Source organism: Aedes albopictus, chromosome 2, assembly GCF_035046485.1.
Source record: "Aedes albopictus strain Foshan chromosome 2, AalbF5, whole genome shotgun sequence".
Lineage (NCBI taxonomy): Eukaryota > Metazoa > Arthropoda > Insecta > Diptera > Culicidae > Aedes > Aedes albopictus.
The window spans coordinates 100,468,793-100,496,236 of record NC_085137.1 but is presented as its reverse complement, the minus strand read 5'-3'; the positions used below and the strand labels follow the sequence as shown (position 1 = coordinate 100,496,236).

Sequence of the window (27,444 nt, the reverse complement as noted above, 5' to 3'; positions counted from 1 at the left end):
GCCACCCCCTATATAGCGCAAATGTCCATCATTTAAAACCTCACTCTTCTAAAATTACTTGAAAGTTTTACAAAAATATCTCGAATAAACTTTATGTCTTGACTTTTCGAACATCGATTTATGTTATATCGATGTTATATATCTTATATTACCATTCTGTAACAAATTATACCTGAGAATTAGAAAACAAATATTTCAGGTTTCAAATGTACTGATGATTACTGATGATTCTTAGAACATTTCAAACAATAGGTACCCTGTTCCCGGATTTCTACCAGAAATTGCTGCAAAAGTTCTTCCAGAAAACCGGAAGTTGTTTCATGAATTTTTCCAAGTGTTTTAATAAACAAGTTCTAGCTTTTGTCGCAATTTTAGTACAAGTTTGTCAAAAAAAATCGATGGTAAATACATAAACGAATTCTCCAAATTGTGATGTTTGTATTCCTTCTTCATCCTTAAACATCTGTCAGTCAAACTTCAAATTTTTCAATGCTGACTTTTATATCCAGCCGCAAAGCCAATGCTGTGGTTTATTATCTCTATATTGTAAGTCGCGATTCTTCTCTAAAATCTGTTTTTTTCCAGTAACTAAATATTCTAATTTTCCAAGTATTTCCCTGATTATTTCAGATTTAAGGAAAACTCCGGTTTTCCGACGAAACTAATCGTCTTGGTACGATCGAAAACACGAAAAACACTATGATTTACACGATCACTAAATACCAAAGTAGTTCTAATGATAAAAATGCTTGGGTGTACATAGTTTGATGGGCAATTGGAACACAGAAATGGTATATCTCCAGAATTCCCATTAGTCTTTTTTTCAGGAAAGAAAAATTTTGAAAATGGGACTCGATGTCCAAGTGATTTCACACCCGATTATCAATTATTATGTTTTCAAATAAATTGAAATCTAAGCATTTTTTACTTGAATGCATACACCTATTTTAAAAGATAATCTTGGTAATAACTTGGCGTCGCATGCTGAGCTGAACAATCACACAGAGCTTTTATTTATTTTTTATTGCAAACAGTAAATTTGGCTGATTACCGTCTGACGGCCACCTTTCATCGAATTTGATTTCCATTATTGAATGGATGTGCCAATGTTTCACAACCAGAGTAGAACGGTTTATCGTAAAAAAAGTTCATTCGACCGTTACAACATCAAATGTATCCCCTTCGTAGAGTAGTAATGAAAGTAGGTATAGTTGCTCAAGTTAATGGTGTTGGACTGATGGTGCACCGCTGCAATTACCCGGCCGACCGTTTCCAAATTGAAGGAAATGAATACCATTCACCATAAATGTCTATCTTCATAAAAAAGAAGGCTGTAAGTGGGATTCTCGTAGGTAGGTGATGACAAATGTATCCGTGCATCCAAATCGTGAACCGAATAGAGCACAATTAAAGGAGAGAAAACCTTGAGACTCGTATTATTCTGCCCGTTTGGCGTGTTCGTTCAAATTCAGAGTATACACCTGAGACAGAGCAGTGAAGACAGATTGATAGCGGACAGACGGAACAGACCAAAACGATCTACGTCACTGAAGGTACAAAATTTACTTCCAGCAAACACGCGAACTTGATATCACTCTGGTGCTGAGTCGATAAAGTATGTATGGTTGGGTAAAAGTTTGATCTTCCATCAAATAGGATCAAAATAATAAGGAATATTTTCCATAATTTGAAATTGATCTAGTTTGTATTTAAATTCATAATTTTTGGCTTGAAAATCTGCGATTTTTTTTTTTTGGATTATCAGAATCTGGAATTCTTCATTATACAGCGATAAAACACCACTTTTGCCACATACTACTCTACGTAATACTATACCGCCCACGATATAGTCCACGGAACACGGAGCACTCCCCAGAGTATTGAATGAATTACTCGGAGCAGTCCTTTGCGTCAAAACAGGTGTAATCAATACGACTCGAGCTTTTTCTCGCTTGAGTTCAGCTATTTAAAGTGGACAATTTGAAAGCTAACTCCGAATGCAATTCCCCATGCAGTGTTGCGAATACTCACTTGCAAGAGTGATACTCACTTACTTCTATCTCAGTCCAGAAGCATGCTATCAAAAAATTATGTTTGAAGGGCTTTTCGATTGTAGTTTAATCTAAAAGTTTGCCAAATAAAGTAAAGGTCGCAGACGCATACCATAGTTATGAGAGAGCTGTGAGTACAAGGTGAGTAAAATTCGTGTAATTTATACTCATCTTGTACTCACAGCTTTCTCGCGGTTTTGGTATGCGTCTACGACCTTCACTTTATTTGGCAAACTTTTAGATTAAACTACAATCTAAAAGCCCTTCGAACATTATTTTTCAATAGCATGCTTCTGGACTGAGATAGAAGCAAGTGAGTATAACTTTTCGCGAGTGAGTATTCCCAACACTGTCCCCATGTGCTTTGAATTAAATACTCGCTCAGCTCAGCAAGCTCGAAAACTAATCCTCCCCCAACCAACGCTTTCGATTCCTCACCAAAGGCGGAGGAGAAAGACTGACGACGATGACGACGAGAGGCTTCAAAGGCGTTAAGCTGCGCACTACGCGGCGCGGCGATCGGTGGCGTTGATGGAACTGGGTCGAAATCCGGGCGCACTCAGCCGACACCAATTGCGGAGATCTTAAATTGCGCACAGTCCTGCTTTAGAGTTTCCCCGCCCGTATCGGAGCCGGAGGATGGATTTCATTGCCTTGCCAGTGCGGTGCAACGTTTTACGCGCTCGCGCGGTGCGGTAGGTATGATGGTGATTGTTTTGCGGTGTAGGAGTGTGACAGACGAGAGATGAAGTCACGAGACCCGCCCGCCTGACGATGTTCGTCCACGGCTGTGGAAGGTGTCATGACAAATCTTTATGGGGCGGCGGGGGTGGAGATATGAGTATCCAGACATGGCTGCTTTAAACGAGTCAAGGTTAGTTCTGATATTCACGTACCGGCCGTAAAGTTGCTGACAAGCAAAATTTCTCAAAAGTGTTATCTCTCATCCACTAGATGGGCAGTGCATCCCAGTCCAGACGTGCGAGTGCACAAACCGCCAGGATGACGTAAACTATAAGTAAATTCTCGTGTCTCGCGTGTGTACACATGATTTAGTTGTAATAATTGAACTAAAGCTGGAACGACGACGCCACCTGGCACTGGCAGCGGTAACGACGTCAAGTGTGCAAAAGTTATTCGACAATGAAAATTGCCCTCGTCGTTGAACGACCGACAGACTTCGGTTCGGTGTGGAGCACAGGCTACCTACATGTGTAAGTTATGGCTATATAGTTAGGTGTGTAGCATGATATGTTTGCTTTGGGCTGGAGCTTATTGGATAACGTTGGGACACAGAGTAGCGTGAAGTGGAATCATACTATCACCGCACTAACAGTGTGCGGGTGAGGTAGCCGATTGCAAAGATAGAGTCGAATTTGGTTAAAGATAGATTTAATAAGAGTGGAAGAAAACTTTCCGAACAAAATCTTCTACTTTCTGCTCAGTTTTGAAGATGTCCACCTTAAAATTAATTTTATGTTACAACGAACATTTTGTAAACATTTTTAAGCATTTTCAAATGTTGCTGCAAAGTTATTATGCATGAGAAAATATGTTTTTTTTTAAATGGTTACGTTGTAAATAGCTCAAATTTAGGAGATATTTAAAGCGTAACCTATCTGCTTTTTGTAAACAAACATGTTTATGTCTCCAACTGCATCCACCCACGCACATCAACACCCTGATCAAAAACGATAAATCTTCAAGCTATTATAAGGTTGTTGATATGGGTAGGTGGATACAGATATGCCCTACAGAGACAGAAAGATGTTTGTTTACATAAAGGAGATAGGCCGTTTTCAAATGTTACGCTAGATTTGAGAATTTAAGTTAAAAATTACCTATTTCAAGTTTTAGTAAGGTACAAGGTTTTTTTTATCTAATTCTCGTCTATGTAAGCACCGAAAAATAATGATCGAGTTTATTCTTGCAACTAGCTTAACGCCTCATAACCAATTTGGTATCAATTACTAGTTTATAAATTAACTTCCATATCATGTAAAAAATTAAAAAAAAAGTACAATTTTCTCAAAATACTAAGATTTAATAATATTGCCCCTCGAATTCTGTTTCCGTCAAGCTAACGTCTATTTTGGGCACAACTTGAATTCGATTTCCGGCACAACTTCTAAGTGCCACTATGGTACATAGGATGGCCAAAAACTACGATTTGGCCGTAGGTGTTTATTTGAAAAGTTGATCCAATTCTTCGCAATCTGTATTCAAAATACGATTGAGCAGAAAGTTTTAAATTGAGGTGGAAATAGCTTTAAAATAGCGACCAAAATATTTCAATTAACATTTTTGGCCACCAGATCATAATACGCAATGACAGTGCAACGAAGAAATCATTCTTAGTGGTTGTGAAATGTGATGTTTCGTATACAGAAAATTCACGCACACATTTGCTTGCATACTTCCTAGACGAAGACAACTTGTTGTTTACATTCTATATTTATTTAATTTATGAAGCTTTTGTTGCATTCTGCAGCAGTGAAATCCAACTTTGATGTGCAACAGAGCTCTTGTGGTGTGTGAATTGAAGGTTGGTACAACAAGTGAATCTGGCGAATTGAACTAAACGATGATGAAGAGCAATTCGGCTAACTGCTGCTTTGGTGCTGTTGCCTTCGTCGTACACAAAACAAGAGAAAATGTCAACTTGTAAGTTCAATTTCCAATGCTAAAGAGGCTAATTATCGATAGTCTATATATTTTTGCCTCCATCTAATGAGGCATTGACGAAAGTAAGTCGGCGTGTCTGTAATGATAGGCTATTTTACGTCTGATGTGACGGGAAATAGCGCATAGGACGAAGTTATTTTTTACCCTATTAAATGTATTGCAGTTGCTTACACTGCAGTTAAAGTATTCATAATAATTTCAACAAATCTTTTGTAAACAACTCGCTACAAACGAAAACTGTACTGCCGTTCTACGTATAGTTGTCCTATGTTCTATGGGATTCCCATATAACATGGGACAATTATGCGTAGCACGGCAGTATAATGACTGCGTTAATTACCAGGGTAGAGGCAAAGAACAAATCAAGGAAAAAATAACAAATTTTGCCATCACATCTCATTTCATTTTTGTAAAATGTGTTCTTCCTGAGTTATTATTGAAAAACAATAAATAACAGGCTAATAACAAACTATACAACCATAACAAAATAAGTTCTTCTGATCATGGAGTATTGAAAAAAGTAGAATAACATTCAAATGGCGTGTTATGCAATCGTAGCTCATTTTATTATCGATCGTCTATTTATGTGTAGTTGCCCAAGTAGGAGGGAATAACAAGAAATAAAATATTAATAAAAATAATTGTTTTTGGTTTGTTAGGAACAGGAGTAAAAGAACAAATATGATAACTGACTTTGTTTCAGAAAATAATTAACTTCTAGTAACTAATTTTGTTATTATAATATCAAATCAAGGACCAAACAATTCTAAACATAAAATACAGTTTTCTGTATACAATTATGGTGATCTTTTTAAAAATAACAATGTTTGTACTTATTCTGTTCGCAATAATGCGATAATAACTGATTAAGCTATTCTGCATTCAAAAATATGTTGTCCTTCGTTTGTTTTTATAATGAATAAATTAGTTACTATGAAGTTATTTTTCGATACAAAGTCAGTTACTATTTTTGTTCTTTCAGCTTTATTCCCAACAAACCGATGACAAATTTTGCCATTAAGGCGACACTGGAAGCATTTCCTCATTTTTTTGGTTTTTGATTTTTTATAAAATAACGAAGCAATATTTTCAAAATCGGTTTTCGTGCACATGTAGAGTATGGATCAAGGTATCTTCTGAATTTTTTGTGGTGGAAAAAAATTCCATATTTGCCGAAACCATTTTTTTGTGAAATTTTATTCAAAAATGGTTTCTGCAAAAACGAAAAACATTTTCCACCACGAAAAAAAAATCAGGAGATACCTTGATCCATACTCTACATGTGCACGAAAACCGATTTTGGAAATATTGCTTTGTTATTTTATAAAAAAATCAAAAACCAAAAAGTGAGGAAATGGATCCAGTTTCGCCTTAAGCTATTCAATTTGAATTCTAAAAATTTGATCTTCTTTTGTAGTTTTTTTCTACCCGAATACCATTTTCAGACAATCATGATTATCATACCCAGAGGTTTCACTAAGAGTTGCTTTAGAGATTTTTCAATACATTCAATTCATCTTAAGGCGAAACTGGAAGCATTTATTCACTTTTTGGTTTTTGATTTTTTTTATTAAATAACGAAGCAATATTTTCAAAATCGGTTTTCGTACACATTTAGCGTATGGATCAAGGTATATCCTGATTTTTTTTGTGGTGGGAAATGTTTTTCGTTTTTGCAGAAACCATTTTTGAATAAAATTTCACAAAAAAAATGGTTTCTAAAAAAAATGGAAAACATTTTCCACCACAAAAAAATTCAGATGATCCCTTGATCCATACGCTACATGCGTACGAAAACCGATTTTGAAAATATTGCTTCGTTATTTAATAAAAAATCAAAAACCAAAAAAAAATGAGGAAATGCTTCCAGTTTCGCCTTAAGGCTAAGAAATAAATATTAATTTCACCGGAAATTTGCTTCGATATTTTCCACAGAACAATAACCAACTTTTAATGATTCCATCGAGGGGATTAGTATGTTCTACAGAAAATGCATGAGTAATTTGGATACATATTCTTATCGTGATTCCGTAACAAGTTCATCTAGTGATGATAAGTGACAATTCCTAAGATGGTTATTCCTGGGCAACTCCTACAAGATTTTCTTTCCATTAGGAGTTCCTGTGTTAAAGTTTCTCTCTCGAAAATTCAGAATGCCTTTGTCCGCAAGAAGTTCTACAAAAAGATATAAGAGGAATATGCTAAAAGTAATCAAACGATAACGCCATGATATTCCCAGGTGATCTACCAGGAATTCCTTCAGAGACTCTTTTAGGAAATTTCTTCGAGGGAATCAAAACTTTCTTGAAATTTTAAGTTCCATAATTTCACGTGCTTTAATTTTCACACCAGGTCTGTTCCCATTCAAAATGTATCATTCCAAGCAGCATTTTTCAAAATCTGTTTTTTAGAATCTGAAAACTTTCACAATTAAAATATAAAAATACAGTACATAATTGCTTCAAATAATACTGGTAAAGGATGCAGTGTGTCCATTCAAATTCAATTTTTTGGTTTTCCGATTATACCCGGGACTGATTTTTGCGGAAACCACTTCTTCAGGAAGTCCTCCATTGGCTCTGCCAAAAATCTTCTGAAAGATTAGCCTACAACCTTTCTTAAAAAGAGATTTTCCTAATGTTCCTTCAAGATATCGTGAAAATAAATCAGCGATTTTATAAGATATTCATCCAGAGATTGGGCTGCAAAACGGTGAGTCGATAAGGAGAGCATCCAATATAGCTCTGGTCCTCACAAGTTCCTACCTCATGCTTCCACGGGTCAAGCGATGACAAAGACCGCCAGCTAAGAGTTGTGTGCTTAGCTGGTAGTGCAGCCTGGGCACTGTTGTCCTTCTGACTTCAGCTAGATTGAGGAGGTACGATCCGAGTGTCTGTTCACCAAGGAGGTGCGGCTCAAACAGCGTCTGTTCTGGCATCCAGCGGCTGAGTAAGAAACGCTGCACCACGCCCAGCTAGATCCAAGGTGGTAGCCCCATCAGCGTGGTCGTCCCAGTGTTGGTTGGGACGTTAAACAGAACTGGCACGATGGCCCTCCGGCGAGACAGGAGTGTTGGCGTAGGCCCAATAAGCCACCCGTAAAAATCCCCATTGCGAATAACATAGGAGAAAATACAACTCGATACAATCGGCAAAGACCCACGCGACGAAATAAGGACTGCGATTGGAAACTTGGAACATGGAATTGCAAGTCACTAGGTTTCGCAGGATGTGACAGGATAATCTACGACGAACTACATCCCCGCAACTTCGACATCGTGGCGTTGCAGGAACTTTGTTGGACTGGACAGAAAGTGTGGAAAAGCGGGCATCGAGCGGCTACCTTCTACCAAAGCTGTGGCACCACCAATGAACTGGGAACAGGATTTATAGTGTTGGGCAAGATGCGACAACGTGTGATCGGGTGGCAGCCGATCAACGCAAGGATGTGCATGTTGAGAGTTAAGGGCCGTTTCTTCAACTACAGCATCATCAACGTCCACTGCCCACACGAAGGGAGACCCGATGACGAGAAAGAAGCGTTCTACGCGCAGTTAGAGCAAACATACGATGGTTGCTCGCCGCGTGACGTGAAAATCGTTGTCGGCGACATGAACGCGCAGGTAGGAAGGGAGGAAATGTACAGACCGGTAATCGGGCGAAACAGCCTGCACGCCGTATCGAATGATAACGGCCAGCGATGCGTAAACTTTGCAGCCTCCCGTGGTATGGTAGTCCGAAGCACCTTCTTCCCCCGCAAAGATATTCACAAAGCCACCTGGAGATCACCCGACCATCAAACAGAAAACCAAATCGACCACGTTCTAATCGACGGTAAATTCTTCTCAGATATAACCAACGTCCGCACATACCGCAGTGCGAATATAGATTCGGATCACTACTTAGTCGCTGTATGCATGCGCTCAAAACTTTCGACAGTTATCACCACGCGTCGAAGTCGAACGCCGCGGCTCAACATCGAGCAACTTCGTAACGTAGAAGTGGCTCAAGACTACGCGCAGCAGTTAGCAGTGGCCCTACCAACGGAAGAGCAGCTTGGCGCAGCTACACTTGAAGATGGCTGGAGGGACATCCGATCCGCCATAGGTAGTACCTCGGCAGCAGCACTAGGCTTCGCGACTCCGAATCACAGAAACGACTGGTACGACGGCGAATGTGAACAGTTGAAAAACGAGAAGAATGCAGCATGGGCGAGAATGCTGCAACACCGTACGAGAGCGAATGAGGCACGTTACAAACAGGCGCGGAACAGGCAGAACTCAGTCTTCCGGATGAAGAAGCGCCAGCAGGAAGAACGAGATCGCGAAGCGATGGAAGAGCTGTACCGCGCTAAGGAAACACGAAAGTTCTATGAGAAGCTGAACCGCTCGCGCAGAGGCTTTGTGCCACAAGCTGACATGTGCCGAGATAATCACGGGAATATTCTCACGAGCGAGCGTGAGGTGGTCGAGAGGTGGTGGCAGCATTACGATGAGCACCTCAATGGCGACGTTGCAAGTACCGAAGGTGGCGTGGTAACAGATCTAGGAGTATGTGCACAGGACGAAAGACTTCCGGCCCCTGACCTTCAAGAGATTGAGGAGGAGGTTGGCCGGTTGAAAAACAACAAAGCCGCTGGAGCAGATCAACTACCAAGCGAGCTTCTAAAATACGGTGGAGAAGCACTGGTGAGAGCACTACACTGGGTCATTACCAAGATTTGGGAGGAGGAAGTATTACCGGAGGAATGGATGGAAAGTATCGTGTGTCCCATCTACAAAAAGGGCGACAAGTTGGATTGCGGGAACTACCGCGCGATCACACTACTGAGCGCTGCCTACAAGATACTCTCTCAAATTTTATGCCGCCGTCTATCACCGATTGCAAGAGAGTTCGTGGGGCAATATCAGGCTGGATTTATGGGTGAACGCGCTACAACGGACCAGATGTTCGCCATCCGCCAGGTGTTGCAGAAATGCCGCGAATACAACGTGCCCACACATCACTTGTTCATCGATTTCAAATCGGCGTATGATACAATCGATCGAGAACAGCTATGGCAGATTATGCACGAATACGGATTCCCGCACGGGAAAAAATTCGTTGCCGGATCCATGACTAAAATGTTATGAAATCATTAAACTTGTCGCTTCATGATATTGTAACTACAAGTCATGATATCGTGACGTTAACAACGATTATCATGAATAATAATAACTGATTCCATCAACAAATGTCATGGCCGTCAAAAGCGTTATGAAAAAATTAAGCTCGTTTTCATAAATTGAATACCATAAAGCTGAGTCATGGTAGCATGGCTCTGAGTCACAAAACTATGACGCTGAGTCATCTCAACTAGACGCTGAGTCGTATAAACATAACGCAGAGTCATAAAATCATGAATCACAACAAACGAATTTGGGCACTGTAAGCGTTACGCAAACCCTCGCGCAGAATCACCTACGCCATTTTTGTCACTTCTGTCAAGGCGCCTTTTGTGAGCGGCAGTGTTTTCCGGTGAGATTTTTTTTGGTTTTCGTAAAAGTGTAGTGAATTGTTCTTACTTAAATAGTAGTAAACTATATGAACTACATTCCAGAAGTTGAAAGTGGAAAAACTCCATATTCCGGCACAAAACTCCGGTCAGCTTCATCAGCAGCAGAACAATCAAGCTCACGCACAATTCCGGCACAAAATTTTCGCTAAATGCATGACGTAATCTATGGACGCCCCCTATGTCTATGGACCATTTTACGAGACGGTTCAGAACAACTGATCGCTCATTTTATGAATGAAAATTTGACAGTATGGAGCCAGATCATTTTGACAGATCTCACACGAGCAAGAAAAGGTCGGTAAACTGCAAGAAAATTGTTCGTCGCTTTCTTGCATGTGTGTGATCTGTAAAAATGACCTGGCTAATGTCAAACATTTTGAGGTTAGGTTTCGTGGTGTAATGAAGAAAATACTTGCGTGGTGTAATGAAGAATAGACTTTGTTTTTTTTTGCAGCCAAACAAGACAAAAGAAATCTCAAAAAGTGCAGCCAAATGACAAATACCAGAATCATAAAAATTACTTCAATATTCAGGAACCTTGTTCATGATTTCAGAGTGCGTGCTTCACGATAACATGACCTTAAATGCCACTTTGCACCAATTAATCCGATAGTATAAATTACAAATACTAGAATCATGCATACTGCTTATGTTTTTATAACATTAGGTAATAAATTAAGAACATGCTTTATGATAACATGACCAGTACTACCATTGTTCGCAAATCGATCCAGTACCATAAATGACAAATACTTGCACCATGAGTAATGCTCAAGCTTTCATAAATTTAGTTCATAGTTTGAGTACGTACTTCATGATAATATGAACCGACTTACCAAATTTCGCTAATAAAACTGGAACCATAAATGACAACTACTAGTTCTATGAATACCGCTTCTGGTTTCATGAATCTAGTTAATAGTTCTGGTATTCATGGGCATGATATCATGACTTAACTTACAAATTTTTGTCAATAAATATGAAAAACGTAACGCCAAGGTGACGTTACGGCAACATGAGTCATGAAAGTATGACCTTTTTTTGTGGTGTATATTTATAACATGAAAACACACATTTTACGCGAAATCATGACTCATTTAGCAGGTTTCAGGCAGTGGATTTTTTCCCGTGCGGATAAACTGATACGGTTGATCAAGGCGACGATGGATCGAGTGATGTGCGTAGTTCGAGTATCAGGGACACTCTCGAGTCCCTTCGAAACTCGCAGAGGGTTACGGCAAGGTGATGGTCTTTCGTGCTTGCTGTTCAACATTGCTTTGGAGGGTGTGATCAGAAGAGCGGGGATAAACACGAGTGGGACGATTTTCACGAAGTCCGTTCAGCTGCTTGGTTTCGCCGATGATATTGATATTATTGCTCGTAAATTTGAGACGAAGCCAGGCGAATCGGATTAGTCATTAATGTGTCGAAAACAAAGTACATGATGGCAAAGGGCTCCAGGGAGGAATCACCGCGCCCGCCACCCCGAATTCATATCGACGGTGATGAAATCGAGGCGGTTGAAGAATTCGTGTACTTGGGCTCACTGGTGACCGCCGACAACGACACCAGCAGAGAAATTCAGAGGCGCATTGTGGCAGGAAATCGTTCTTACTTTGGACTCCGCAGAACTCTACGATCGAATAAAGTTCGCCGTAACACGAAGTTAACCATCTACAAAACGCTGATTAGACCGGTCGTCCTCTATGGGCACGAAACATGGACCCTACGTGCAGAGGACCAACGCGCCCTTGGAGTTTCCGAACGGAAGGTGTTGCGTACCATCTACGGCGGAGTGCAGATGGAAGACGGGACTTGGAGAAGGCGAATGAACCACGAGCTGCATTAGCTGCTGAGAGAACCAACCATCGTCCATACCGCGAAAATCGGGAGGCTACGGTGGGCGGGTCACGTCATCAGGATGTCGGATAGCAACCCGACTTAAATGGTTCTCGAGAGTCATCCGACCGGTACAAGAAGACGTGGAGCGCAGCGAGCTAGGTGGGTCGACCAAGTGGAGGACGATCTGCGGACCCTACGCAGAGTGCGGAACTGGAGACAAACAGCCATGGACCGAGTGGAATGGAGGCGGCTACTATGTACAGCAGAGGCCACCCCGGCCTTAGCCTGACCGGTAAGGTAAGTCATCCAGAGATTCTCAGACCAATACTTCCAAAAAGCCACTTTTCTAGGTTCAATTTTTAAACATTCTAAATCAGAAAAAATCCGATTTTTTAGGGGATTCCTTCACAAATTCCCAGTGGAATTCCCACTCAGAAAGGTATCAAAATTTTTATCGAAAAAATCGCTATAATATTATCAATTTTCTTTTCAGTATTTTTTTTTTAAATTTCGCCATAAGTTCTTCAAAAAGATTGAATGTACAGAAGACAATTCTCTAGGAATTTTGTTAGACGTTCCACAAGAGATTTTTCATGGACTTCTGCCACAGGGATCAAACTTCCAAGGGACCAAATTGAACTGAACACATGTATGCACCAACTTAGATAGTTTTTAAAAGAAAAGCTTTTTTGAAAGCTTCTTCTTCTTCTTCTTCTTCTTCTTATATATGGCTCTACGCCCCCACTGGGACTTGGTCTGACTCGCTTCAACTTAGTGTTCTTTGGCCACTTCCACAGTTATTCATTGAAGGGCTTTCTTTGCCTGCCATTGCATGAATTTGTATATTGTGATACAATGATACATTATGCCCAGGGAGTCGAGAAAATTTCCTCGACCGGAATGGGAATCGAACCCGCCGTCTTTGTATTGGCAATTCACTAGGCTAACTGGAGACCAATTTTTGAAAGCTGTAGATCGTATATCATTATTTTCTGTAGGTCTACAGTGAAATGATACAGTTAATCCAGAGCGCGATTTCAAGGATTTTTTTAAAGAAATTCTGATAGAATTCTTCTGTAAATATTTACCTTGCAAGAACAACATAAAGTTTTACGACATATTTTCAGAAACATTCTAAAAAGTAGTTTAAAAAATCCTCGGAGTTTCTATGTAACTCTAAAGTGGGTACAGAAAGGCACATAATTATAAATATACAATGCATTTTTAAACAAACTGAAAAAAGTATAAAAATAAAAAAAGACTTAAAAAAATCCAGAGTAATTTCTTTACCAATTTTTCCAGATGCAATGGAATCCGCTGAAATTTCAGATTTCATGGTTTTCTATTAAGGTCTTATACAACCTGTTTACAACTCAGCACTTCTATTAACCCGAGTAGCGTCTCTTGACATTTTGTAAGTTTATATTCCAGAGATTCTGAAGATTAGTAGCTTTACTGGTTTTCTATCAACTCTGAGAATGTTGTGGTCATAAACCTATTCAAGACTCAGTAATGTAATACAGACAACACAAAGATTCTCTTCTGATTTTTTTTCAAACTAATTCCGAAAAAGTATAGGGCAGTTAGTCAGTGCATGGCTAGATTTGGAAGGATCCTTGCCGGGAGTTCGTTGTTCAGCGCGAAACATAAACAGTGAGCGTGTGCGTGGCTAGATTAGGAAGATATCTAGCTGGGAGTTTATTGGCGCGAATTGTATACAGTGAATGTATGCGCGGCTAGTTTGAAAGTGCGTTATTCGGTACTTAATGGGAAAGAAGAATATGTGTCGCACGGTTTGCAGTAAATGTGCATGTTTGGCTCAGAAATGGAAATAAATCAGTACGATTGCCCGACCAAATTATCCACTCAATGAATTGAATCATTGCTAACTTCCGCGCATAAACTTTGGACGACATCCGATATGTAAATGATTCTTATTCAATCCGTAACACAAAATTACAGCAATTACTCACACCCACCGAACATTTCCCGGTCGTTATCAATCACGTCGTGTTGATCTCGTAACACGCCCCATTAGAAACCATTAGCAATCAATTTCCACCAATTAACAAATCCATTTCCATCTCCTGACAAAATGATAAACATTATTGTCCCACATTTTGTCGACACCTCTCACTGCTCGGGTAGCAGTGAGTGTGATTGTTGCCAAATGGCTGTATGTTTATATCTATTTATATATGTACATCTCTAGCTAGGAGCATGGAGTTCGACAGCGCCAAACTCCACTATCGCTATAACTGAGAAGCGACTGACCATATCGACATAACACAGTATCGTGAGCGCCTCCGAGGAAAATTTTTCGATTTTGCACCTGTCATCGTCACACTCCGCTACGACGGTAGCCGTTTTCGGTTGTTGTTGTTGCTATATTGTTTTTGCTTGGCTCGTTTCTGGCGTTGAACAATTATAGCGAAGATGATGATTTTCGATGTTTTTCTTGTAAATATGGGTAAGGCGAAAGGTCGTGATTTCAGATTGACATTTCTATAATCGATCTAAGAAATTCACTATTTACAAAGCTATGGATTACATCAAATTGTATGGAAAATTAAAACTTTGATGAATCTGTAAATCAAATCGAAGCAACAGCACTGGTGATGCAGTGCTAAGCATGGAGGTTCCCCATCATCCGAGAGGACTCAAGTTCAATTCCTGTTGATCTTTGTTTTTCCTTTTCGATTCTAGACAGGTGTTTTGCAATAAAATTGTTTTATTTTTAGGAATTAGTAGAGTGTCTACACTTGAGCCCACTACAGAATTAAGAAGATGAGTTTTGATAGGGTATCGCGCCACTTGGGCGGTGGCTTCTATATTCGTCTGTTTTCCACTATAACTCAGTTAATTTTGAACCAATTGACTAGAAATGTTGTACACGGGTAGATACTATACATTTCACCACATTCCAAAGCTTGTGTCAATTGGTTCTAATTTGACTGAGTTTTAGTGGAAAACAGACGAATATAGAAGCCATCGCCCAAGTGGCGCGATTCCCTACAATACTGATAACATGATGCAATGCTCATGGATAAATATCACTATAGTTGGATTAGTTTCAAGTTTTCCACCAGCCATTTGCCACCGTCAAGTTGGATAGCAGCGCAGCAACACATAATGTGCCTATCGTTATAAGTTTGAACTCTGCGAGGCTGCGGAATCGCCGCCGAAACCGACACCAATTCGGATCGATCGAACATCGGTCAGGACGAAGCACAACAGCCTACTACATAGAGCGCGGTTCGCGCACTGAAATAACCTTCAAAGCAGAAGCCTGCTGAGGTTTTTCTTTATTCATTCGTTTATTGAAACCATCTCATTGAACAAACTCATCAGAAACTATTTCAACAATTTTTCGCTCTCGTGCACCCCCTCGTTCGCCGTGCTTTGCTATTGAAACCAATGGGGGTTCGAATCGTTAAATCATGACACAGTTATACAACGAGCGTTTAGTCATTGCGGTTGCGACCTTCTGTTTCCGGTGTTAGCGATGAGGCGTTAACCCAGGAATCGGAAAACCCATCGGATGAATTTTGATAGGATTAAATAATGATAACATAATAAGAAATGTAGCTAAAGAATAAGGAGAAGACATAAAACATAAGAAATACCTTTCAAAACAGAACTATAAACAAATACACACAGACACGTAAACGCGAAGTTTCAGGTCAGGTATCAGGACGGTGCAGCGGCGATCTTCCAAACATGAGCATAACTTTCGACAGCTGCTTTTCCCGTTTTCAGCAAATTAGTTTCCTTCTCAAATCAACCTGTTTGCTCCGTTCGATTCAGATGTAATTCCAGCAGATTATTCGCAATGACTCACGAGATCTGCCACAGATTCTTGTTGCGCTATGCAACACTTCCTTTATGTACCTCCACAACACGCATACACCTATATGAACGAATTGTGAACTGAACTCTAGACTTTGCTTCCACTCGCACACACTATCTTGACATTGAATCTACTTCGCCACTGCTCAATTATTAAACTTTTTTTGCTTCTCGTGATGGCTCAAGCTCTTCCTTCACTTTTCCTTTTCCGAACGCCCCTCACTCGACTCTTCACGTCGATATAATCACTTGGATCTGTCGAGTGCGCCTAATACGCCACCTTAGATCTTCTAATAGATCCTCGACACTATTATCACTCCCCTCAACTATTCCATCCGTTAGAACGCATTAGTTTAAAAAATCTACATCTAATAAAAACACAATTTTTAAATCAAATCGAACACATAAAAAACCCGACCGACATCGCTCGAACGCGTAATCATTCTCATGTTATTTGCAAAACTCGCCCGCTGCTAACACAGCACTACTCCTCTACATCCATGCCTGTACACAGTAGACTCCAAATCCGATGGGATGGAACTATCACAAAACCACCACAAATGCAACGAAAACAACGGTTCGGGTGAAACGTCAAACGCAGCTGTCATGGCGTGCCCGGGTTGTCAAATGCAGGTACCGCAAGCAAAGTCGAACAAAGCGATTTGTTAAGGGGAAAACCCCGGTCGACATTGGGTCGATCTAGCTGCCATGCTGGTTGCAGCTGCGCAGTATTTGCGGTATTTGCCGGCAAAATCCGATGGAATGTTCAAGTTTGTATGAATGTTTATGAACGAAAGAAGTGCGAAACGAAAACGGGTAGTCGACACTGTGGAAACACTCTGGCGGAGAGTAGTGAAATCTCGTTTGAAGGAAATATATGTTGAGTCGAAATTGCCGATGGATTTGGCGCCGCAAAGTTATGCAACCAGCGTTGCAGTCGACTTGTTCCATCGAAGCGTTTGCTAGACAATGCTTCATGAATCATTCGGTTCGGAGAAAGCAATAAAAAGAATGATATCAATACCTAGCAGCGTCATTCTACAACACGATTTAGGCTTACATGGAGTGGTTTACTCTTATCAACCGGTTGTTATCGGTAGGAATGATACAAAAGAGGTACTTACAAACGCTATAGATGAGTTGCGATGCACTTTTGCCGATTGTTGAACAAAGGCTATTCGGTAGGATTACTTACCTGTAAAGAAATGAAGAAAAAGATATTAAAATTATTTTGTTATAAAAAAACCAATAAAGCAAAATAAAACGTGTGATTATGAATTTGGATTAATATGATAATAAATTATGTCACATAACATGGAGTAACATCCCAAGATTTTTTTTAAACTGAGTACATTAAAGGAGGATATGAATCTTAAAAAACCCCATCATGAAAGCATCTAGGTGTGTACAGTGCATTCGATTCAACTTAAGGGGTATATAGATTTTTATTTTTATTTTTTTATGGGTTTTAAAGAATGCTGTGTCAAATTTTTATAAAAATACAAGCAGTAGAAGCGAAGATATATCGTTCATGCGTCTTACGGGCGCATTTAAAACTTTAAACGCGATGATCTTGAAATGATGTTTTTTTTTCCAAAATGCTAATGCAGTGACTATAATTGGGAACAGTTCTCAGAAATTCTCCCGAAGTTCTAATAGCAGTTCATACAGAAAATCCTACGAGTTAAAACAAAATTCTACAGAAACTCTTGGAGAAATTCCTAGAGGAAGTGCTAAAGAACCAAAATTCCTGCAGAATCTCTTGGAGTATTTCTCTGAAAAACTCTAGTTCGGCCTTCGGAGAAAAAAATCCTTGGGTAATTACTATATGGAATACTGGGAATAATTCTTGAAGAGATTTTATGAACAATTTTTGAAAGAACTTCTAGGCAAAATATAGATGGAGTTTCTAAAAAAAATCTTTAGTACTTTCTCAGAGTAACTTCCCGAGGAATCCTTAATAACAATAATGAAGCGATTACTGACGGAACTCTTGGAAGTATACCTAACAGAACTACTGAAGGAATCACTTTTTTGTCTTTATTAAAGAGATTTTCAGCCCTAGGCTGGTTCATCTCTAAGGAATCACTGATAGAACTCTTAGAGATAGAACTCCTGAAGGAATGTCCTCCTGGAGAAAATTCCGAAGTAACTCCACCAAGAAGAATCCCCAAAAAAATACACCTGTAAAAATTTCTGAAGAATCTCCTCCTGGGAAGAAACTCATCCGAATGGAATCTTTGAAGAAATCTTCCTAAGAAGTGTTCCTGGAAGAATCCCCAAGAAGCATCTTCTGGTAGAATCCATAAAGTAACTCTTCCTTAAGAAATCACTGACGAAATTCCTCATGAAACAATCTATAAAGGAATTCCTTCTACAGAAATTTCTAACTCAAGTTTCCTGTAAGACTTCCTTAAAGACATCTTAAAGCAATTGTAGGAATTCTCAACATAACAAATATGAGATTTCTGACAAATCATTGCTTGGAATTCTTCGATGAATTTCTTGTAAAAGTCATAGAAGGAACTCTTGGAGCATATTAAAGACGAGACCTGAGGATATTTTCGATGCAGTAGAAAAATATAACGAATGTAAATGTCTCCAACATAAAAAAAAAACATGAAGTAAAAAAAATAAAATATATAAATTTGAAATGAACAAAAGGCTTTCAAGAATAAAACCTGAAAAAAAAGCTTTTATGAAAATCACGACAAATTTTTCCAATTTTTGTAAAAGATTCAATGTTCAGAAGATTTATTTAATGAAAAAATCTTCCAGGAATTGCCCTATAAATTCTGAAGATGACATGAGTTTAAAATTGATTTTTTTTTCAAAAATTGTTCCCTATTTTTTTCTTAGATTTCGAAAGAGGTCTCACATGAATTCTACTTCAATATCTGTCAAAAAGTCTTGAACTTCCCAGAAGTTATGCCAGAGACTTTATTTTGTTCAGGTTTGATTTTTGAAACCCGTTTTTCTGTCTTCATGGGGAATCTTTCATATCTTTATTTTGCTGGAGATTTTGGTCAATATTTTTTTTTGAACACCTCTGAAAGAAATGACAGGGGATAGACAAAATGATCGGGACAGGAGAATTTTTTACTTTTCAAAAAATCGTCAAATAGCTGTAACTTTTCGAAAAGTGCGTCGAACAATCTACTGTAAGTTGATCAATGGTCCAATTTTGGGAAAGATTGAGCTATTCTACATGAAGTTAAAACGATTCTTCAAAAAGTCAAGATTATCCGATAGCCAACTTTGAACTCTAATATCTCCGGAATCAATGAACCGAATGCTATGAAATTTTGAGCGTTTATGACTCATATAATAATCTTAAAAAAAAGCTCAACTCAACTTGAAATTATTGACAAGAAAAAAAGTTACAGCGATTTCATTTATATCATGTTTTTTTTTGTAAATTGGTCTAATATTGATATACTTTCCATTTGTTTTCAAATTTATTGCCGGTTATTTTGTTACTTCCTTTTAAAACATATTCATATTAAAGTTAGTTCGGGGGAGTTCAAATAAACTATGATTACCATCTCGAATTTTGAAGCAATGTAGATATTTTTGATATTTTGGTGTTATATCAGAAAAGTAATCTAAACGCTAAAATTTTATTCCGTGTGAATTATTTTATGTTATGTTAAAAGTTTTTAAAAGCTAATCATATAAGTCATGAACACTCAAAACTTTATTGCATTTGGTTGATTGAATCCGGAGATATAACAGTTCAAAGTTGGCTATCGGATAATTTTGACTTTTTCTAGAATCTTTCTAACTTCATGTAGAATAGCGATCTTTCCCAAAATTGGACCATTGATACACAACTAGTTGATCAACTTACAGTAAACATTTTAGATTTTTCGACGCATTTTTCACAAAGTTGCAGCTATTTGACCATTTTTTGAAAAGTGAAAATTTTGCCTGTCCTGATCATTTTGTCTATCCCCTGTAGGTTTAAATAATATCCAGAAATGTTTTCAATTAGTTTTGCTATTTCTGTCGAAGTATCGTTAACAGGTCTAGCGCATTTTTTTCTAATATTCTAGAGAATTTCCTTATAAGCTCCTTTAGAAAACCCAGCAAACTGTCAGAAATTCCATCAAGAATTTTTCCAGCAACACTTGCAAGAAGTGATTCATAAATTTATCCAGGAAATGAAATGCTTTCTAATATTTCTTGCGGGGGCCACGTGGTGTAGTGCATCACACGTTCGATTTACATGACCATCATGGGTTAAATTCCCAGCCCCCTGAACAACTTCTCGTCAAAGCCGCTGGATGATACAGCACGTGCTTTGTGGACGGCCGTCCATCTCGGCGATCGGACAGCGACTGAGACACTTGATTTTCTCTGTTGTTGTATGCATCAAACCAGACACACGAACAATGGCAACCGACAAAATTGGCAACACCGCAAGGGACTACGCTTTGGATTTCGCTGGGACCTGAGAGAGTAAAAGGAACGACTATAGTTGTGTTAGCAGCAGTGCATGCTATCACCTTTCTACGATGATAAAGTAGAAGTGCTGTACTCGGCATTAAAATAGAAATGAATAGACGATGCAAAGATACCGCATTGTAAAGATATTAGACTATGTGCTATAATAAGGTTAGATCATATGTCAATACGATTCAGCTCGCGCAGTGCCTAAATGGACGAAAAAGCTTAAACAAACAAACGTTAATTAAAAAAAAATACACTTCTTGAAAATTAAGTAAATTATAAAGAAAAAAACAATCAGGTAGGCTCAGTGTACCAGTTATGGCTATATTACCTCACATTGGTTATAGCTGATTTTAAACCATTGACGATGAAAAACAGCATGAAATATTGTGTGATTACAAGATCACACTCACAAAAGATGATCACAATCATTCAAACTTTACAGTTTGTTAAAATTGTTATAGAAATAAATCATTTTTCATAATTTCGGCTTACTTGCACCCTATTTCGCCATAGTGTACCAGTTATGGCTAATCCTACATATAAGGAATGCATGCCAATAGTGCGAAGTGGAACCGAAATAAAAAAAAATGTGTCCATAACTGGTACAGGGATCCTATCATTGGCACACGCCGTAATAAATACTAAAAGTAGTTTTGGCTCAGTTTGTTCATTTTTCCTGTAAAGTATGGAAGCTACACAATCATTTGACATATTGGAAACATTCGTCGGTCTTCTTCTTATTTTTGTAGAAATAATTTTCCTTAGGTAGTGCGATAAATGGTACAGGCACCATGTGTTCTTATGAATTCTGCAGAATATCAACCAAAAATTTCATCAAAGGATTTTGAACCCTCATTCGCGGTGGAAACATAAAATCTCTTACTCCTCCAGGATTTTCCACATGAATAGAAACTATCTAAAAGTTCTAGGCTTCCTTATTTTTCCAGATAATGAAAATACTATATTAACATGACATAGGGTGACAATGGGTATTATCGGCAGGTTTGTTCTCTTCGTCATGAGGGGTTTTTGTCGACCAAATTTCCTAAAACTTGGCCATATAATTCAGCTTGGTTCGGAAGGATTTGAGACCAACTCTGAGTTCAACAGCTTTCAAAAAACACCCCATGACGAAGAGAACAAAACTGCCGAAAATACACAATTTCCCCTACGCCATTAACTTGAAATAAAAATAAAAAATCAGATTAGTGTTATTGTTTTAGATCAATGAGCTACAAAGAATAAAAATAGCACAGAAATTAAAAAAAAACCTATTCATTTTCTATGAAATTCAAAGCTTTTGGTAAATGACCACAATATATATTTTTTAATATCTTTATACATAAAATTTGACAAAGTGGCTAGAAGCCTTCCTTTCAAATTAAGGCCAAACGAATTTTCGGAAAATCGACCTCAAGTTTTCTTTTTTCATCTAAACGCATAGTTTTCATAAATTTGTAAAAGTTTTCAAAACTGTGGTTTTAAGAGTCATGTCTCAAATGGGCGACACTTGACCCCTCCTTTAGCGCATGGTTCATTGTAAGGTTGAGCGACTTCCACAGAAGCTTCTTGTATTTTTATTCTTACATGTTTGTGAATACAGCGTGTTTAACATTGTAAAATTCACGTTTTAAGAGTACAGCATATTTTGAGGATTTATTCCCCTTTTCATCGAATGTGCTAATATAGGACTATGAATATTTCATTTTTTAGGCTCGGGAGAAAAGTATTCATATTTTTAGAATACTTGGGAATACAAAACATAGAAAATATACAAAATTCCAAGTCGGACAGATAGCAAAAGATTTTAGAGGTACCTTTAGAGCTTTTATTTTTCAAAAGTCCTGAAAAATGTCACTCATAACACATTTAAGCTAGTTGCCAGTTGAGGATCCATAAAGCCACAGCTGCAAAGGTGTGGGCATTCAGCAAAGTCTGATGCATCCTTGTTCCAATTTCCTATGGAACATCGACCGCCTTGGGGTGGACCAGCACAATTGGGGAAGAGCATCTTTTTCTGAGCCACTATGATATTTTTTTTCTGATTTTTAATACTAAAAATAAATTTCAGATATTTTTTAAATCACCTTTTGACAGCTGGATAACTGCTTTATCCAGGTCCAGTACACAATTCGACGAGGGGTGATTCAACATATCGCTCCCATACAAACTTCATTTTTTTTATGGGTTTTCAGTTAGAGCTGCGTGACAGCTTGTTTGTCAAGGCTGAACCCGTTATTCAAATTTCATCTCTACAAAGACCAATGTTTAGACGGAATAGGCTATGTTGTCCAATTTAGCACTAGTTTTTACATTGTGCCCAAGTAATTTTAATCAAAATTTTGCATTTTCCCTCCCGTAGATGTATTAGTCATGCCCGTCCTTAGTCATGTGAAGCCTATGAAGTTATCAGAATAAATCTTTACCCGCGGAACCTAAAGCACCAGGAATGTTTATATCCTTGCTATTACCTACCTTGATACCTTGTTGGCTACAAAGTAACTTTACTCCAATGCCGAGCGTATAGTAGAGCACCATCTTCGTCGGTCTTGGGCGATGTTCCTCCAGTTTCCCCGAACGTGTAGGGATCGTAGATCTTCTTCAACCGCGTGCAGCCAGCGAGTTCGCGGCCGCCCACGAAGTCGCCTACCTCTACCGGGTTCTCTGCTGAATATTGTTTTCGCTATTCTTTCTTCCGACATTCGCACTACGTGTCCAGCCCACTGAAGTCTGCCGTATTTTATACGTTTCACAATATTCGCATCTTCGTACACTTGGTACAACTCGTGATTCATGCGTCTGCGCCACACTCCATTTTCTTGTTTCCCACCGAGAATTGTCCGCAGCACTTTGCGCTCAAAAACTCCAAAAGCTTTTCGGTCTACCTCCTTTAACGTCCACGCTTCGTGACCGTAGAGGGCAACCGGAAGAATCAGCGTCTTATACAGAGCGAATTTTGTTTGCGTTTGCAAGTTACGGGACCCAAGCTGGCTACGCAATCCGTAAAAGGCCCTATTCGCAGCTGCAATACGCCTTTTCACTTCACGGGAAACGTCATTGTCACATGTCACAAGTGTTCCAAGATAAACAAATTCTTCAACAACTTCAAACACTTCCCCATCAATCACTACCTCAGCACTAACACCACTAGGCCTGCTTTTACCTCTACCCGCTATCATGTACTTCGTCTTGGTAGAGTTAATCGTCAAGCCTATCCTCGCTGTCTCTCTCTTCAGAGGAGCATAAGCTTCCTCCACTGCCCTACGATCGATGCCGATGAGATCAATATCGTCCGCAAAACCGAGGAGCATGTGCGACCGTGTGATGATAGAGCCATTCCTCTGCACGCCTGACCTCCTAATCGCTCCTTCGAGTGCAATGTTGAACAATAAATTTGAAAGAGCATCCCCCTGCTTCAATCCATCCAAGGTCACAAACGACGTAGACACTTCGTCCGCGATCCGAATACTTGATTTTGATCCATCCAGCGTTGCGCGTATCAGCCTAATTAGTTTCGCCGGAAAACCATGTTCTGACATTATCTGCCAAAGCTCATTTCTTTTCACTGAATCGTACGCTGCTTTAAAATCAATGAACAGATGGTGAGTCTGCAAGTTATATTCCCGAAATTTATCTAGGATCATCCGCAGGGTAAACATTTGATCCGTCGTTGATCGGCCCTCACGAAAACCAGCCTGGTATTCGCCGACGAAGGACTCCTCAAGAGGTCGCAGTCTGTTGAACAGAACACGCGACAGTATCTTATACGCCGAATTTAAAAGGGTAATCCCTCTGTAATTGGCACACTCCAGTCTGTGCCCTTTCTTGTAGATTGGGCATATGAGGCCATCCAACCAACTGGTGGGCAATTCTTCATCCTCCCAAATCTTTATAATAATCTGGTGGATTGATTGATGTAGCTGCTCACTTCCGTGCTTAAGAAGTTCGACCGGAATCTCGTCCTTCCCAGCAGCCTTGCTGTTCTTCAGCTCCTTAAGGGCCTTTTTAACCTCATCCAGTGTTGGTGGTTCCACTGCTTGACTGTCATCCATTAGTTAATCCTGTTCCTGGGTGCTCCTTCGCTGCTACCATTCAACAAATCTTCGAAGTGCTCCTTCCACCTGGCTGCCACCATTGTTTTGTCTGTCAGCAAATTTCCTTCCCGGTCATTGCACATGGCGGGCACTGGCGCAGTCTTGTGCCGCGCGCCATTGACAGTTGCATAAAATCTCCGCATATCGTTCCTGTCCATACTTTCCTGCGCTTCAGCAATAACACTCTCTTCGTGTTGCCGTTTTTTTCCTGCGGTGGATTCGTTTCTCTTCTGCTCTTGCAACCCTGTACCGTTCTCTGTTCTGCCGGGTACCGGCCACTAGCATTCGACTTCTGGCGGCATTCTTTTCGTTCGTCGCTCGTTGGCAGTCCTCGTCAAACCAACCATTACGTTGGCGTCGCTGAGCGGTACCAATCACCTCTTGCGCTGTTGTTGTCACTGCTTCGTGGATACTTCCCCACAAGCTGTTGACATCTCCAGATCCGTTGGTCTCTCCTATCCTCTCGTCTAGCTTCTGATGGTACTGTGCAGCAACCTCTTCGGCTGACAAGCGCTGGATATTGAAACGCATCGTCCTGTTGTTTCTTGGACTCGTGACGCTGGATAATCGCGCCCGAATTTTAACGGTTACAAGATAATGATCCGAGTCGATGTTCGGGCCTCTGTAGGACCTCACATCTATGACGTCCGAGAAATGTCGCCCGTCGACCAGCACGTGGTCTATCTGGGAGCAAGTGTCGCCACTCGGGTGTCGCCAGGTGTGTTTTCGGATATTCTTACGTGCGAAGTAGGTACTGCTGATTGCCATCCCTCTAGCAGCAGCGAATGTCACAAGGCGCAGACCATTATCGTTGGTAACAGAATGAAGGCTTTCCGTTCCAATGACAGGCCGAAAGAAACTTTCTCTGCCGATCTGCGCATTTGCATCTCCGATGACTATTTTGACATCTTGTTTTGGGCACTCTCCGTAGGCCTTATCAAGGCTCTCATAGAACTCATCCTTCATGTCATCGGGTTTGTCGTTCGTTGGCGCATAGATGCTGATCAGGCTGTAGTTGAAAAACTTGCCCTTCATCCTCAACACACAGATTCGGTCGCTTATCGGCTTCCACCGAATAACTCGCTTCATCTGCTTCCCGATCACTATAAAGCCAACTCCGCGTTCTGCCTTATCGCCGCCGCTGTAGTAGATGTGGTACTTGAATGAAGTGTTGGCGATGGGATCCACCGCTCGGAATTCGCGTTCTCCAGTTTTGGGCCAGCGTATCTCCTGGATAGCGGCCACATTAACGCCGACATTCCGCAGTTCACGAGCCAGGAGCCCAACACGTGCGGGTTCATTCAAAGTTCACACGTTCCAAGATCCGACTTTCCAATCGTTGTCCTTTATTCGTTGCCGGGTCTGTTGCCGTTGAATCAATCCGTTTACTCTACTATTGCTTTTCTGGGTGTTTGAAGGTTTTCAGCAGGCTACCTTACCGGGGCCGCGCTGCCTACATTGCGTTGAAGGGGCTGCCTTCTTAGGTATAGCTGACGCAATACAGCATTTCATACTCAGCCGCTGGATGCCAGAACAGACGCTGTTTGAGCCGCACCTCCTTGGTGAACAGACGCTCGGATCGTACCTCCTCAATCTAGCTGAAGTCAGAAGGACAACAGTGCCCAGGCTGCACTACCAGCTAAGCACACAACTCTTAGCTGGTGGTCTTTGTCATCGTTTGACCCGTGGAAGCATGAGGTAGGAACTTGTGAGGACCAGAGCTATGTTGGACGCTCTCCTTATCGACTCACCGTTTTGCAGCCTTGCTATTACTTCTTGAAAATAACATAACACAAAATGCTGCCTATGTTGACAACTGTGCCTATGCTATCTCCAAGAAATATTACGGTCAAATACCAATTGAAGACAACAACCGTTACTGCGATAACACCTATGTTGGTAGCCATTTACAGCTCTGGTGCCATCCCCAATGATAGACACTAGTTTTGAACATGTCATGGGCTTCCAATGATACGAGATACGAAAACAGCTTAACTATTAAAACAGAGCCAAACCGTTCATTTGTCCTATCGGTCCTACTTAAAGACTGCCCCAGAAAGTATGGACGCACCTAGTCTTCAGTTGACTGGGACTGATCGATGGTTCTAGTTTCGGGCTTCGTTTTGGCTGTTTCTGCTTACTATAGGGTCGAAAATTCAAACGTTCTTTGCCACGATGAACATTGGAATTCGAAATGGTAACTTTTTTGATCATACCCCGCTCTGTGTAAGTTAGAAGGTTTTTTCCTTGTGCTAAAATACCTTCATTATTTGTTTTTCCAAACGTGGGTTAGCAGGATCTTTATTTTTAATCCAATTTTTGCCTATGCTTAAACGTGTTATCCCCACCGTGTTTGCTGATTGATGCTTGCACGGTTTTCTCACTTACTCCCACCATATTTTGCTCATTTCCTTAGTGATCGTTCAAGCTTTGTTCATCGTTTGTGCACATTTTTTCGATGGTGTTCCGCTGAAAGTTCATGTATTTTGAAACAAACTGTTGAAATCGCAAAAACCGCTATACAAATGCTGAGAAAACAAGTTGACCAACAGGATGTAGCTTTGAAAAAGAACTTGTCATCAATAGTTTTGAAATGCAAGTATTTTCTTTATGCGTCCATACTTTCTGGACCGGTCTTTAGATAAACCTAGTCATTTTCTCCCCCGTAACCTAGAAATGTCAGTCTAGTTATACACAAGTTACGTCCTCCAGCTTAGAAACAATCAGTTTTTGTACAAAATGTCACGTCGAACTCATTGACGTCAATAAAGTATTAAAGTATGGTCCACTGCACGAACTTGGGCCGGCCCGCCCACTCCCAAAGATAATTTGGCGTTTGAGCGGTGTCGTGAACGCTCAAAAGTCAAACCATGTGTGAGAGCAAGCAGGCCAGTATAAATTCGTGCAGTAAT

The 27,444-nt window shown here is 40.0% G+C and overlaps 1 protein-coding gene across 7 annotated transcripts in view; it reads right to left on the bottom strand.

Moving 5' to 3' along the window:
• Positions 1-27,444, bottom strand: part of LOC109419762 (trafficking kinesin-binding protein milt) — a 278,035-nt gene that overhangs the window by 127,896 nt on the left and 122,695 nt on the right. Inside the window, exon 1 of one of the 7 annotated variants that reach the window (XM_062850142.1) lies at positions 15,761-17,016. The exons of the other annotated variants lie outside the window; for them this stretch is intronic. The gene's annotated coding sequence lies outside the window, so the exon portion shown is untranslated. Of the gene's footprint in view, positions 1-15,760; positions 17,017-27,444 lie in introns of those variants that run through there. 7 annotated transcript variants of the gene reach the window in all.